Below are 14,396 nucleotides of genomic sequence, written 5' to 3' on the forward strand. Positions count from 1 at the left end.
ATATATATTAACTTAATAATACTAATAAATAATTGTTTTATTTGATTATAAAATGTTAGAAACATAAGAAAAAAATATAAATACATATATTTATATATATATATATATATATAAAAACCGTAGGTTATAGACCATATATAGTTAGGAATTAGCATTTACAAAACCTTAAAAATTCACTGAAAAAACCATGGGTTATAGACCATATATAGTTAGGAATTAGCATTTACAAAACCTTATTTTACTCACACAAAACCATTGAAATTCGCATATATAGTTAGTTGCACTAACTATATATCGCTCACCCGCAATCCACTGCTGATGATGTCACATATTACATCATTCATGACATGGTCAGTGACATCACTGATGACATCACTGATGACATCTCAAATGACATCACTGATGACATCACTGATGACATCTCATTTGACATCACTGATGACATCTCATTTGACATCACTGATGACATCACTGATGACATCATCCAGTGACTGTGTTTCTGTAAAGTTTAAATAAGTTTTACATATTGAAGAATGAGTGGATGTATAAGTGTCTGGATGAAGGATTTAGTAGGTGCGTGACTGACTGTATGAGTGAGTGATTAAATGTGTCTTACTAAATTCATGGGTTAGTGACTAAACTGTCTGAATGTGTGCATCAGTATGTCTGTTGTTGTGTAAGCTCCTGCATGTGTTGATCAGTAGCTATATGAGTGGCTATATGGGTTATTGATTGGTTTCCCAAGTATTTGAATGGGAGGCTGAGTGTGTGTGTGGGTGGCTGGGAGGTGTGTGACTCTGTGCATAGATGTGTAAGTAGTTGATTCACTAGGTGTATGAGTTCAAGAGTGCATGTGAAAACAGCTATATGGACGGTTGACTGTGCATGGGTGTGTTGGTGAGTGAATGGATATCTCAGTGCTACATGTGGAAGTAAGTACATATGTAAAACACAGTACATGTGAGACATATATAAATAACTGTTGATAAGAGCCAGTGAATGTGTGAGTGGCTGTATGGATCATTGTGAGCTTTTATCAGGGATTGTATAAGAGAGTAAATATGTGTTAGAATATGTTGAATAAGTAAGGTGTGTATAACTGTATAGTTGAGGAAATGGAGGTGTGATTGATTCTTTGCATGACTGACTAGGTGTGTGAGTAACTCCATGGATGAGTGACAGTCTGTGAGTGTCTGTTTACACTGAGTGTATGTAAGGTTATATTAGAGTCTGAAGAGGTTCATCGTATTATCACATGAGTGATGTCATCAGTGATGTCATCAGTGATGTCAAATGAGATGTCATCAGTGATGTCATCAGTGATGTCATTTGAGATGTCATCAGTGATGTCATCTGTGATGTCACTGACCATGTCATGAATGATGTAATATGTGACATCATCAGCAGTGGATTGCGGGTGCGCGATATATAGTTAGTGCAACTAACTATATATGCGAATTTCAATGGTTTTGTGTGAGTAAAATAAGGTTTTGTAAATGCTAATTCCTAACTATATATGGTCTATAACCCATGGTTTTTTCAGTGAATTTTTAAGGTTTTGTAAATGCTAATTCCTAACTATATATGGTCTATAACCTATGGTTTTTTCAGTGAATTTCAATGGTTTTTTAATAGCAAATATCAAAAGCTTTAAAATGTCAAGTACGTGGTAGGTAAAAACATTTTCGTGTTTTAAAGATGGCTCTGGGCAACCGTGGAACTCGGATGCTTGACTGCTAGGGCATGGGCCCCATTCCCAAAAGAGTCCCCTCAGCCTTGAAGATTCTACAACAGTCACCGGGACCCCGACTCCCGTAGACTTCCGGTGGGGAGCGACTGCCATGATTGCTCGCGGAATGGCCACGACGTAGCCACGAGATGGTGGTGCTCTCATGCTGATGCCAGCGTCAGTCTGAAACATCCAGAAACACTGTAGACTACCAATTCGATCACTTCCGGTGGAGCCCCAACGTGACCCGGTAGAGAAGAACTTGCCCTCCCCTCTTTGACTGATGGTTCTTGTTGCCTGTCCCTTCTGTTGTCATTTAACAGAACTTTTTGGACTGCTGAAAGGGGTTGTGTTCCGACCGCTGGTTGGTGGAGACATTTTGACTAATTTTTGGATCTGCGTTGTCGCATAATGCGTCATATGACGCGCCGCGTTAGCGCACCCGGAAGTGCTCCGGTGCGTGAGGCGCAGCTTCCCGGAAGCGATCCAGAGCGCGGCGCGCAGGGCGTAACGTAAGCATAACAGGTCATGTGACTTGTTAATAAAACTTTTCATTGGTTCATTTTACTTTTGTTTTTCTAATGATGGTAGGCTTGGTCATATGACCTAAAAATAACACTTTTCATTGCTTTCGAACATTTATTTTTCCCAAATGATGAAAGCCCCACCTTTTTTTTTCTCACTGTGACTTGTAAAGCAAAGGACCCAGATGCATTTACAGTTTATCACTAACAATGTTCCAGGCTAATGTATTTTCCCGGGAAATTTACAACTGTCCTGCAAGTAAAATATTCCTATTTCGAGAAAAAGGGCGTTTCTTCGTCCCATGAGGGAGCCGTTGAACAAAAGAGGCTCGGCCTGCTGTCTTAGTCGCTGATAGGCATGAATATCGGATTCTTATCGATCACTTTATGTTGCAGGAGTGGAAAACACAACAGCCCTTGACCATTTATCTTTACTGCGTTCCTGCGTATTATACCTTTTAACCGTCATGTAATCGGGCTGCTTTATTTCACTTGCCTTTTACTGATTCGAAAACAGTGGCTATTATTCAAAACTTTACCAATCTAGGTACTACTACCATGTTTTGTTTTAAAAAACTTTATTGTGAAAATGTCAGTATACAAATACGGGCCTATAACCACGTGGGCCGGCCACGGAGCAAACTGGAATCGTATATGATGAGGGGACATTTACACTGTAGAAGAACATAACGGGCGGGCCATTAGGTTGCAAGAACTAAGGGGTCTAACAGTTGCGGAATCGGTGGACGTACATTTTATAATTAAAGTACGACAGGGCCAGTTACAATAAAATTATCTAGATATACATTTGCGGGCAAGTACCATGGGTGACGTTAATTCGAACTTTCAATAGTACAGTAATCAATAACACATCAGAACTTAATATCAATAGGGATGTTCAAATGTTCAATCAGTACTTGTCCCCACCCGCCATGTGCTTCAAAATCTGCATACGTATCTCGTGATATCAAGGTTGGGCAACCAGTACACAACAAGGAGTTACGAGTCCCATTTATACCGGCGCCATTTTGGGCGAGGCCGGGCAGGTCCAGGATATAGTCAAAATGTCTCCACCAACCAGCGGTCGGACCAGAACCCCTTTCGGCAGTCCAAAAGGTTCTGTTAAATGACAACAGAAGAGATAGGCAACAAGAACAATCAGTCAAAAGACGGGACGCTTTCGGGAATGGGGCCCATGCCCTAGCAGGCAAGCGTCCGAGTTCCAAGGTGTCCCAGGGCCATTTTAGTGGACAAGGCCCAAATCCAAAGAGCCGGCCGCCATTTTGAGAGTCCTGTTGCAGCCGCCTATCGCTGCACCGCAAGAGTGGGCACAATTCAGCTGGATGGTGGGCGAGACGCTGTAGCCGCAAGAGCGGGCGCAACTCAGCTGGATGGCGGGTGAGGCACTGTGCCGCAAGAGCGGGCGGAACTCAGCTGGATGGTGGGTGAGGCACTGTGCCGCAAGAGCGGGCGGAACTCAGCTGGACAGCGAGTGAAACGCTAAGAGGCGCCCCACTGCAGATGAGGTGCCTCCACCTGGGGAGGCGGGAGAGGCCCGTTTGCGCCGCCTCCCCCCCCGGGCACCCCACGCCGTCTTTCAACACAGCAATGTAGGATGGCCACACCAGTGAAACTTGCTGGACACCACCTCGGTGCCATCCGGATCTCGGCGCGTTGTGCTGCCTTCGGCCTACTGTAGCAGCAAGTGCGGGCGCAACTCAGCTGGACGGCGAGTGAAACGCTAAGGGGCGCCCCACTGCAGATGAGGTGCCTCCACCTGGGGAGGTGGGAGAGGCCCGTTCGCGCTGCCTCCCCCCCCCCCCCCCCCCCCCGGGCACCCCACGCCGACTTTCGGCGCAGCATAGTAGGATGGCCACACCAGTGCGGCAACTTGCTGGACACCACCTCAGTGCCATCCGGATCTCGGCGCGTTGTGCTGCCTTCGGCCAATTCGCACATCGGTCCGCTACTGACGCCACCTCACAGGCCAACGGATTTTGTAGGCTTTTTATAGCCCAAAGCCGCATAACAGGTCATGTGACTTGTTTATAAAACTTTTCATTGGTTCATTTTACTTTTGGTTTCCTAATGATGGAAGGCTTGATCATATGACCAAAAAAGAACACTTTTCATTGGATTGAAACATTTTTTTTTCCCAAATGATGAAAGCCCCACCTTTTTTTTTCTCACTCTGCAATCCAAAAAGGTTCAGTTAGATAACAACAGAGGGGACAGGCAACAAGAACCATCAGTCAAAAGAGGGGAGGGCAAGTTCTTCCCTACCGGGTCACATTGGCACATTGGTGCTCCACCGGAAGTCATCGAATAGGTAGTCTACAGTGTTTCTGGATGTTTCAGACTGAAGCTGGCGTCAGCATGAGAGCACCACCATCTCGTAGCTCCGTCGTGGCCATTCCGCAAGCAATCATGGCAGCCGCTCCCCACCGGAAGCCTGCGGGAGTCGGGGGCCCCGATGACTTTTGTAGAATCTTCAAGGCTGAGGGGACGCTTTCGAGAATGGGGCCCAAGCCCTAGCAGGCAAATGTCTGAGTTCAAATGTGTCCCAGGGCCATTTTAGTGGACCAGGCCCAAATCCGAAGAGCCGGCCGCCATTTTAAGAGTCCTGTGGTAGCCGCCTATCGCTGCACCACAAGAGTGGGCGCAACTCAGCTGAATGGCGGATGAGGCACAGTGCCGCAAAAGCGGGCGCTAAACAGCTGAATGGCGGCTGAAACGCTAAAGGGCGCCCCACTGCAGCAGAGGAGCCTCCACCTGGGGAGGCGGGGGAGGCCCGTTCGTTCCACCTCCCCCCCCCCCCCCCCGGGGCGCCCCACGCCGTTTTTCGGCGCAGCATTGTAGGATGGCCAGACCAGTGCGGCAACTTACTGGACACCACCTGGGTGCCGTCCGGATCTCGGCACGTTGTGCTGCCTTCGGCCTATTCACACAACGGACCGCTACTGACGCCACCTCACAGGCCGACGGATTTTGCCGACTAAAAGACAGACCAAAGCATCCCATTGTTGCTTTGAGATGGATGTTGCAGCAGGCTGCCATGTAAATAGTTGTTTAAATTTTTTTTTTTAACGTGTTTACTTTGTTGGAGCGTTGTATATATTTATAAGTTATTAAAGTGTTATAATCCTACTACTTTGTTGGAGTGCTATATATTTTTAATGTGACACATAATTGTGAAGACTTTGATGTACAAAAAGGCATCCCTGGAATCTTCCGCTTCAGGCTCGGTCCCACACACCCTTACAGTGAGAATCCCCTCCCCAATCACAATACAGGATCGTTATCAGATAGTAGGAACGCGTGTGGTGTGACGGATCTCATGGGGTGGGGGCCTTGATCTACTGTAACTCCTTTGAAGAGGGGTGATTCTTTACAGTTGGGGCCATAAACTACATCCGCAGGGCTAGGTGATAGCCTGGGACCGGCCTGGACAATCAGACACAGAGGAAGAGGAGTGTCAGAGGGTGCGGTAGTGAATAGGGTGAAAGGGAGGTGTCGGGCGGGCACAGGGTGTGATTCTCAGGGAAGAGCAGCGCAGATGGGGAGGTTTATGGCCCATGCATGAGAGAGAGAGCGGGGGTGACCAGTGCGTGGGGGAGATGCTTGCGAGGGTGGGGAGCCATGCTGAGGATCGGCGGCTTGCAGAGAGTGGGTCTGGTCAAGGCATCTAAAATGGCTGCCGTGCACGACAAAAGTGTGGCATTGGAAAAAAGGCAAGATGGCGCAGACAATGTTTATCAATACGGATTAATTTATAACAATTATTTTTAACAATATATTTACTTGCAGTGACAAAATGGCGGTCAACACTTCCTGATTTCCTTCGAATCGAACGTTAACAGATGTCACGCAGCCAAAAAAAAAAAACGCTCACGCCCAGCCGCTGGAAGACATGTATCAACATATATGAGCATCCTCAGCCACCCTCAGAAAACATAGGGGGTCAGGATACGTCTCCCGTACCCCCTTATACCCATTTCTCACATTGTTTTTCCTTCATCTTGTAATTTAATTAAAACGAAACACAAAATGGCGAATTCCCGTTTCGCGACCCGGTTCGCGAACCGGGAAGCGCTTCTACCGCGAAAAATCAAATTTTTTTTATTTGCCCCACGGGACTCTTTAATAACCGCAACATAATTCCTAGGGGGTCAAGAGGGGTCTATCTGGCCCCCTTTCATTAAATTCCCCCTTCGTTTTTCTCCTCCTCTTGTCTCTCGATCCTACCAAGAGACAAGATGGCGGCCGTTCCGGACTGTTTAGAATGTTGACAGACACCGGAGAGCCAATCAGCTTCGCTTCGCAAAGTTCCGTAACGCGAAAAGTACGCGAACCGGAGCGCTACCCGGGACGCTGTCACAGATATATCTGTTAATTAAAACGTTAATTTCTCAAAATACACTGGAGCACATATATTGAGACCCAGCAAAGGCACATCGGGCTAACAGTCCCTACAATTTTGTCAAGTTTTGTGCAAATCCATTCAGTCGTACGAGCTAAAAGTGAGGCCAAACGCCCTATGGAAAAATGAATGGGAAAAACGCGTTTTGGGACCCCCCTTTTTTCTCGGCCCCCCCCTTGACGAATACCCCCCAAATTTTCAGGGGCTGCTCAGAAACAAAATGTGCCATTTTCCTGAAAATTTCAGCCGATTCCGTCCACAAACGCCAAAGTTATTAGACATAGAATTTTCAAAAGTCCCATAGAGAAAAAATCATAACTATATATACCTACTGGCGACCGCCAGTAGGTAATATATATACCTGTATTATAAACATAACAATAACATATATATATACTAAATTAAAATATTATAATGTATATATATATATATATATATATATTTTTTTTTAATAGTTACACTACATTAACTATAAAAGTAGGGGAATTTTGGATAGCGTAGGGGATAACATTACTATTCCCACTACAGAAAATGCAACAGTTAGGAAAGTGTTGGATAGTGGGTGGGTAAAAATTACTATTCCAGTGAGTGCAACAGTAGGGAAAGTGTTTGATAGTGGGTGAGTGAAAATGACTATTCCCACTCCAGTGAGTGCAACAGTAGGGAAAGTGTTGGATAGCGTGTGGGTAAAAATTACTATTCCCACTCCAGCGAGTGCAACAGTAGGGACAAGGTAGCGGAGGGGAATAATTTACTATTCCCACATCAGTGAATGCAATGATAGGAAAAGTCTTGGATAGCAGGTGGGTAAAAATTACGATTCCCACTCCAACGAGTGTAACAGTAGGGAAAGTGTTGCACTGTAGGTATGTAAAAATGACTATTCCCACTCCAATGAGTGCAACAGTACGGAAAGCATTGAATAGCGAGTATGTAAAAATGACTATTCCCACTCCAGTGAGTGCAACAGTAGGGAAAGTGTTAGAAAGAGGGTGGGTGAAAATTACTATTCCCACTCCAGAGAATGCAACAGTAGGGAAAGTGTTGGATAGCAGGTGGGTAAAAATTACTATTCCCACTCCAGCGAGTGCAACAGTAGGGACAATGTTGGAAAGCTGGTATGTAGAAAATCACTATTCCCACTCCAGTGAGTACAACAGTAGGGAAAGTGTTGGATAGTGGGTGGGTAAAAATGACTATTCCCACTCCAGCGAGTGCAACAATAGGGAAAGTGTTGGATAGCGGGTGGGAATCGTAGGAGAGTAGGGTCTGTTTCCTATGGTCACCCCAATGTTTTGCTGTGATTCTCTGGTTTTTCGACTTTAGTGTGGCTGTGGGCCTGCTAATCAGATCCACAGCCCAGCTGTTCTCTCTCTAAATTGATTCCATGTACTTTAGGTACATACCAGATTGGTTACTGGGTCATCCTTGTGAGCCCCTGTATAGTGTACCATAGGTACCCAGGGCATAGGTGCACCTTAGGCCTACCAGGAACTGCAGCATGTATTGTGCCACCCCTGGTTTGCATTCCAAACTGACACCACAGGTCTGTTCACACTGCCTGGGTAAGGTGGTGTACTCACCCCTTACTTAGATATATTATCCATATATCTATCTTTATATATAGACACATATACACCTATAAGCCACTCCTATGGTAGGCCTCGACAATCCTGGAGGCAGAGTGCTTGGTTTTATGTGAGAGGGTGCCCTAGCATGAGCTGAGCCCCTCTGCAGCTTTCGGAACCATCTACTTATAGCTGTTCTATGATATAGCCATACCATATACTCTTAAGTGCATTATAATCCTCGCAGTTAATGCTAACTTTGGTTTGGCTTTATCAAAACATGTTGTGCAAGGTGTCAAACACTTTGGTATTCTACCACCCCCCCCCGCCAGTCCTGGCGGCAGGGGTAGCATTCCACCCTTCTAGAGGGAGAAGATATGTAGTTACTGCTTTACCCAGTTAAAGTTAAACAGAGCCTCAGCATCACAAAATGGATGCTGCTGCCACAGACACTAGTCTGACCTCCTGCATAGGTTTCTTGTCCAGGGAGGTGCCAGCACCTCCCCAGACAGAGTTTTGTGTATAAGGGCAGGGAGGGCTGCATAAGCGGATGCTTTTCCAGACACTCCCTGGGGCACACAAGGTGCTCCATGCGTAGTCCGGTTCAAACCAGTTGCTGGGGCACTCTGCCCCAGCTCTGGCGCAAAACTGGACAAAGGGAAGGGGTGACCCCCTGACCAGGTCCACCCATAGGAGGGACCTAGCCAGGTAGTCCAGCCCCCATCCTTAGTATAAGTATAGGAGCTGTGTCCCTAGGACTTTAGATTACCCTGGACGAATCTTTGAAAGACATATCCTGGACCTTCGACGTTCCATTCTGACTGGAAGATGAAAGATATCTCCCTTGCTCTCAAGGAGTGACCACCCTGTGCAAACAGGCACCAACAGCAACTTTGCCAGTCTGCAGTTTCAAGGCTCCTGTTGGAACCTAAAGACTCTGTGACACAAGAACTGGACTTCCTGACTTCTTTGACCCCGACCCACATTCACAGCAAAGCTGAGACCTGTGGCAGACACGAGAGACGTGGAACCGGACATCTTGGACATCCTGCATTTTGCTACCTGTACTCCTTTCTTGAAGCCTCAGTAAGTTGTGCATTGGGGTACGAGAAGCCCCAGCACCGAGCACCATTTGCATTGAAGCCAAGGCCCCTACACTTAGCGAGTATCCCGTGGGCCCTGCCTTTGCATTTCAGCTTGACCCGTCTTCCTGGTTCCTTGCCCGTAGGCTAGTGAGCTCCCTGAAGACTCCATTTTGAAACTAACTCACTTTCCTGGTTGCTCCAGGCTTGTTCAAGCTTCCCTGAAAAGCTCCATCATGGGACAGCTCGATTCTAGTGCCTGGTCATCGTCGATGCCTCCTGGACCTCGTGGCTGAAGAGACAAACTCACCTTCTTCACCTTCAAGCACCCGACATTGCCTGGTACCTTCCTGGTCACTGGCTAGTGACGCAGACTCTGTCCCCTCTGCTTTCAGGTTCTTCAGATCTTCGATCCACCCTTGGATCCACCCGGACACTTTTCCTCTGGTCGCCTGCTGCACTTCTTTGCAGCTCTCCATAGAAAACGACAACGAAACCCGACACAAAAAGACACTTATGCACCCTGCTTCCCTAGGTGAGGTAAGACAAGTACTCTGGTGCTCCCATGGGTCTTGACTCTCGAAGTGTCCTAGTTTAAAAGGGTTCCATCCTAGTCCATCGGGAAGTGTCCTTAAATTGCATATTTGTAACTTTTACGAACTCCATAGAAAGTCAATGGTAACCCGCGCCTGTGGTTAGACACTGCACGCGGCTCCGGTGGGCCTCCTACTTCCTAACCTTTGGTCGATTAGTGTAGCTCCAGCGATTCCACTGGCCCCAGGCCTGCTTTCTAATTCTCTCATGGTACTTATACCACTTTCTTAGTATATGGTTTGTGAGGCCCCTAGGGCATAACGTATACTGTGCAACCTATCATATATTAACTGTGTGACTTGTATTGTATTTTGACCTCTGACCTCATATAGAGTGCAGAGGGGTTGTGTTTAAATTAAATACATATATATTTGATATATACCTTGTGTGGTGTCCTTTTATTTGCTACTCAAGGGATTATCATTGGTAAAACAACTTGCTTAACTTGCCTACTGAAGTCTTAGCCTGAAGACTGCTGGTTCATGCTACCACCAGGATAGCTTTCTATAAGGTTGGGTTTACAACCACCATCAATAAGGGTCGATTAGACAGGTGCAAGGTGCCCACTAGAACTAGTGGACATCATATGTCAGGCTAACTTCTCACATTGGTGTGCAGCGGTTGGGATAAGACCTTTCAATTGTTTTACCAAATAATCTCGAGATATCATCTGAAAGACCATATCACGGTACCTGTAGGTACATATAAGTCAAGTCTTATATATACATACGTTCTGCTGAACTTAGTAGTTGTAGGTGGTAAGGGCTTAGCACACCCTGACTACAACTCCTAGAGAGGTTCTAGTAAGAAAACAAGTAGTGTAGGTAGGAGCACACACCACACCTCACTAGCAATGTCCTTGGGAACAGGGCCTACTGGGCCTCTGCCAGAAGACAACCAAAGGTTGCCTTCTAAGTATGACACATTCTCTTTTTAGGAACTGAGAAGCTTGTATGTGGTCAGAAGACTGAGAGAAGGACAGAGTGCAACCTTTCACCACCTTGTAGAGATCTTAGAGGCTCAGGATGTAGAGAACGCATCAGATCCAGGTAACCAAGGTAGTAGATAGGGGCGCCATCCCTCAACAGAAGAGAATACTGGGGAGGATCCAGTGGTCTCTGATGATGAAGTGGATGCTGACCAGGATGAGGTTGTTGAACCTGACCTGGGCAACACAGGACTATCTGGAGGTGAAGAGGGCCATGGTAGCCCCCCCTCTAACCTTCCAAATAGGCCTAACAGTGGAAACAGAAAGCGCAGATCACTTTCCAGTGGTTCTGATCATTCTGATTCCTCAGTAGGGTCCAATGCCTCTGCTCTGAGGAGGATGCCTTCACCTCAGAGAAGAGAGCATAAAGCTAGGATGAGAGAGGCCAAGTTTAGGATCAAGAGGCAAGAAGTTGCCCTTACAAAAGAGCCCCTAGCTCTTGAAAGAGAGAAGAAATTGTGTAGTCTAGAGCCCACTGGTGGCAGCAAAATCCCTAGTGGTAGGAAAGATCTCATGAGCATAGAAACCTGAAAAAAATGTGCCCCCCTATCAGATAGGGGATGACATCCACAAGTGGATCACTACTTTAGAGAGGGCCTGCAAAGTACAGTAGGTACTCCAGAGTCAGTGGGCAATGATGTTATGGCTCTCCTTTTCAGATAAAGGCAGAGATAAGCTCCTAACAGTTAATAAACAGGATGCCGCACAACTTCTATGTCCTGAAGAGTGCTCTGATAGATGGATTTGGCCTAACCACTGAGCAGTACAGGTTGCTGTTTAGGAATACCCAAAAGACAAGACTCAGGACTGGACTGATTTTGTAGATTGTGCTACTAAGGCTGTGGAAGGCTGGTTGCTGGGCAGTAAAGTAAGTGACTATATGGGATTGTATAACCTTATTATGAGAGAACAAATTCTTAACAACTGTCAAAACCAGTTATTGCATCAGCACTTGGTTGACTCTGATCTGACCTCTCCCCAAGAATTGGGAAAGAAGGCAGACAAATGGGTCAGAACCAGGGTGAAGCAGAAGGTACAGAACCAAGGTGGTGATCAGAAGAATCAAGACCAAAAGGGTGGGGCAAAAGCAAAAGACCAGAAGTCTTCTCAATGTCCCTAAAAAGCTTTTAATGGTGGGGCTTCCCAACAATCTAAAAAGAAAGAAGGTCCAAAGAAACCATGGTGCAAGTTTTGTAAAGTAAATACTCACTCAACCAGTGATTGCACCAAGAAGGAGGCAGCTCCAGCCACCATTGCCCCTAAGGCAACTGTTCCCCCTAGTTCAGCTCCAAGTAGTGGTTCTCAACAGAAGGGTGTAGTAGGGTTAACCCTGGGAACTGAGATGGATCCTGGCCTAGTCAGAATACCAACTCAAGCTGTTTTAATCTGTGATGGGGACACAATTCTGTCCTTTACTGTGAGTTCCAATAACTTGGGCAAGTACAGACAAACTCCTTTAATTAATGACAAAGTGTCTCAGGCCTACAGGGACACATGTGCTAGTGTCACAATGGTGAAACCTGGCTTTGTGGACCCTGGACAGATCATAGTAGGTGAAAATTACCTAGTGACCTATGCCAGCAATGTCACTACTACTCACAGTACGGCTATTGTTAATTTATCCTGGGTAGGGGTAACTGGCCTCAAAAAGGTTGTGGTTAGTTCAGAACTCCCTGTAGAATTTTTGCTTGGAGAGACCTGGAAACTTCAGCTTGGGCTGAAGTGGAATATAGGACCCATGCAGAAATGTTAGGGATATCAGCACATGTCCTTGCTGTGACTAGGTCACAGGTCAGAAATTGCAACACTGAACAGGTACTGGATTCTGGAACAATGGAACAGTTGCCTACCAGGAGGAGAAGCAGTGGGGTTAAGGCAGTGCCTTCGCCTTTGCCTCAGGAAGAGGATCAGCCTTCTCAGGAAGCTGATTGTGAGACCCAGGAGGAAACTGTCCTAGAAGAGCTTGAGTCTGATCAGGTTGAGTTTCTTGGGACAGGGGGACCCTCTAGGGCAGATCTGAGGCAGGCGCAGTTGGACTGCCCTTCTCTTTAATCCCTCAGACAGCAAGCTGCTGCTGAGGCTGCAGGGAATGCTAGTAAGACCCATAACACTTATTGGGATGAAGGGTTCCTGTATTCACAGGCTAGAGACCCCAAGACTGGTGCTACCAGGAGATTGGTCATACCTTTGGCATTCAGGGGCTTCCTACTCACACTAGCCCATAATATTCCCCTTGCAGGACATCTTGGCCAGAACAAGACTTGGGACAGGCTTATCCCTCACTTTCACTGGCCTCATATGTCAGAGGATACCAAGGAGTTTTGTCGCTCCTGTGTCACCTGCCAAGCCAGTGGCAAATCAGGTGACACCACAAAGTTCCCCCTTATGCCACTACCTGTGGTAGGGGTTCCCTTTAAACATGTAGGGATTGACATTGTTGGACCAATGGATCCCAAAACAGGCTCCGGGCACAGATTTATTCTGGTGATAGTGGATCATGCCACCAGATACCCAGAAGCCATTCCCCTGAAGACCACAACAGCACCTGTTGTGGCAAGACCCCCTGGGAGTTTTCTCAAGAGTAGGGTTTCCGAAGGAGGTTGTCTCAAACAGAGGTGCAAACTTTATGTCTGGATATCTGACTGCAATGTGGAAGGAGTGTGGAGGAACTACAAGCTCACCACACCCTATCATCCACAGTGCAATGGTCTAGTTGAGAGATTCAACAAGACCTTAAAGGGCATGATTAAGGGTCTCCCTGAAAAGCTTAGGCGGAGATAGGACATCCTGCTGCCCTGCCTTTTGTTTGCCTACAGAGAGGACCCACAGAAGGGGGTTGGCTACAACCCTTTTGAACTTCTGTTTGGGCATCCTGTAAGAGGACCCCTTTGTCTGGTGAAGGAGGGATAGAAGTTATCTCTCAAACCTCCCAAACAAGACATTGTGGACTATGTACTTGGTCTCCGCTCGAGGATGGCAGAGTACATGAAAAAGGCATCTAAAAACATTGAAGCTAGCCAGGAATTGCAAAAGGCCTGACATGACCAAAAGGATGTGTTGACTGTTTACAAGCCAGGGCAGAAGGTGTGGGTGTTGGAGCCTGTGGCCCCAGCAGCTCTCCAAGACAAGTGGAGTGGACCCCACGCTATTGTTGAGCAGAAGGGAGAAGTCACCTATTTGGTTGACCTTGGAACTCCCAGGAGCCCCCACAGGGGGCTTCATGTCAACAGACTGAAACCATATGTTGAGAGGGCAGACATGGGCTTGCTCATGGCTACTGATGAGGGACAGGAGGAAGAGAGTGACCCTCTCCCAGACCTGGTCTCTCAGAATCCTGATGATGGTTCAGTTGATGGTGTAGCCTTGGCAGGCAGCCTCACTGACCAATAGCAGCAGGACTGCAGACAAGTTCTACAGTCCTACAGACATATGTTTTCACTGACTCCAAGCCAGACTACCTGGTGCACTCATGAAGTGGACACTGGGACAGT

Source organism: Lissotriton vulgaris, chromosome 4_1 (assembly GCF_964263255.1).
Source record: "Lissotriton vulgaris chromosome 4_1, aLisVul1.2, whole genome shotgun sequence".
Taxonomy (NCBI): Eukaryota; Metazoa; Chordata; class Amphibia; order Caudata; family Salamandridae; genus Lissotriton; species Lissotriton vulgaris.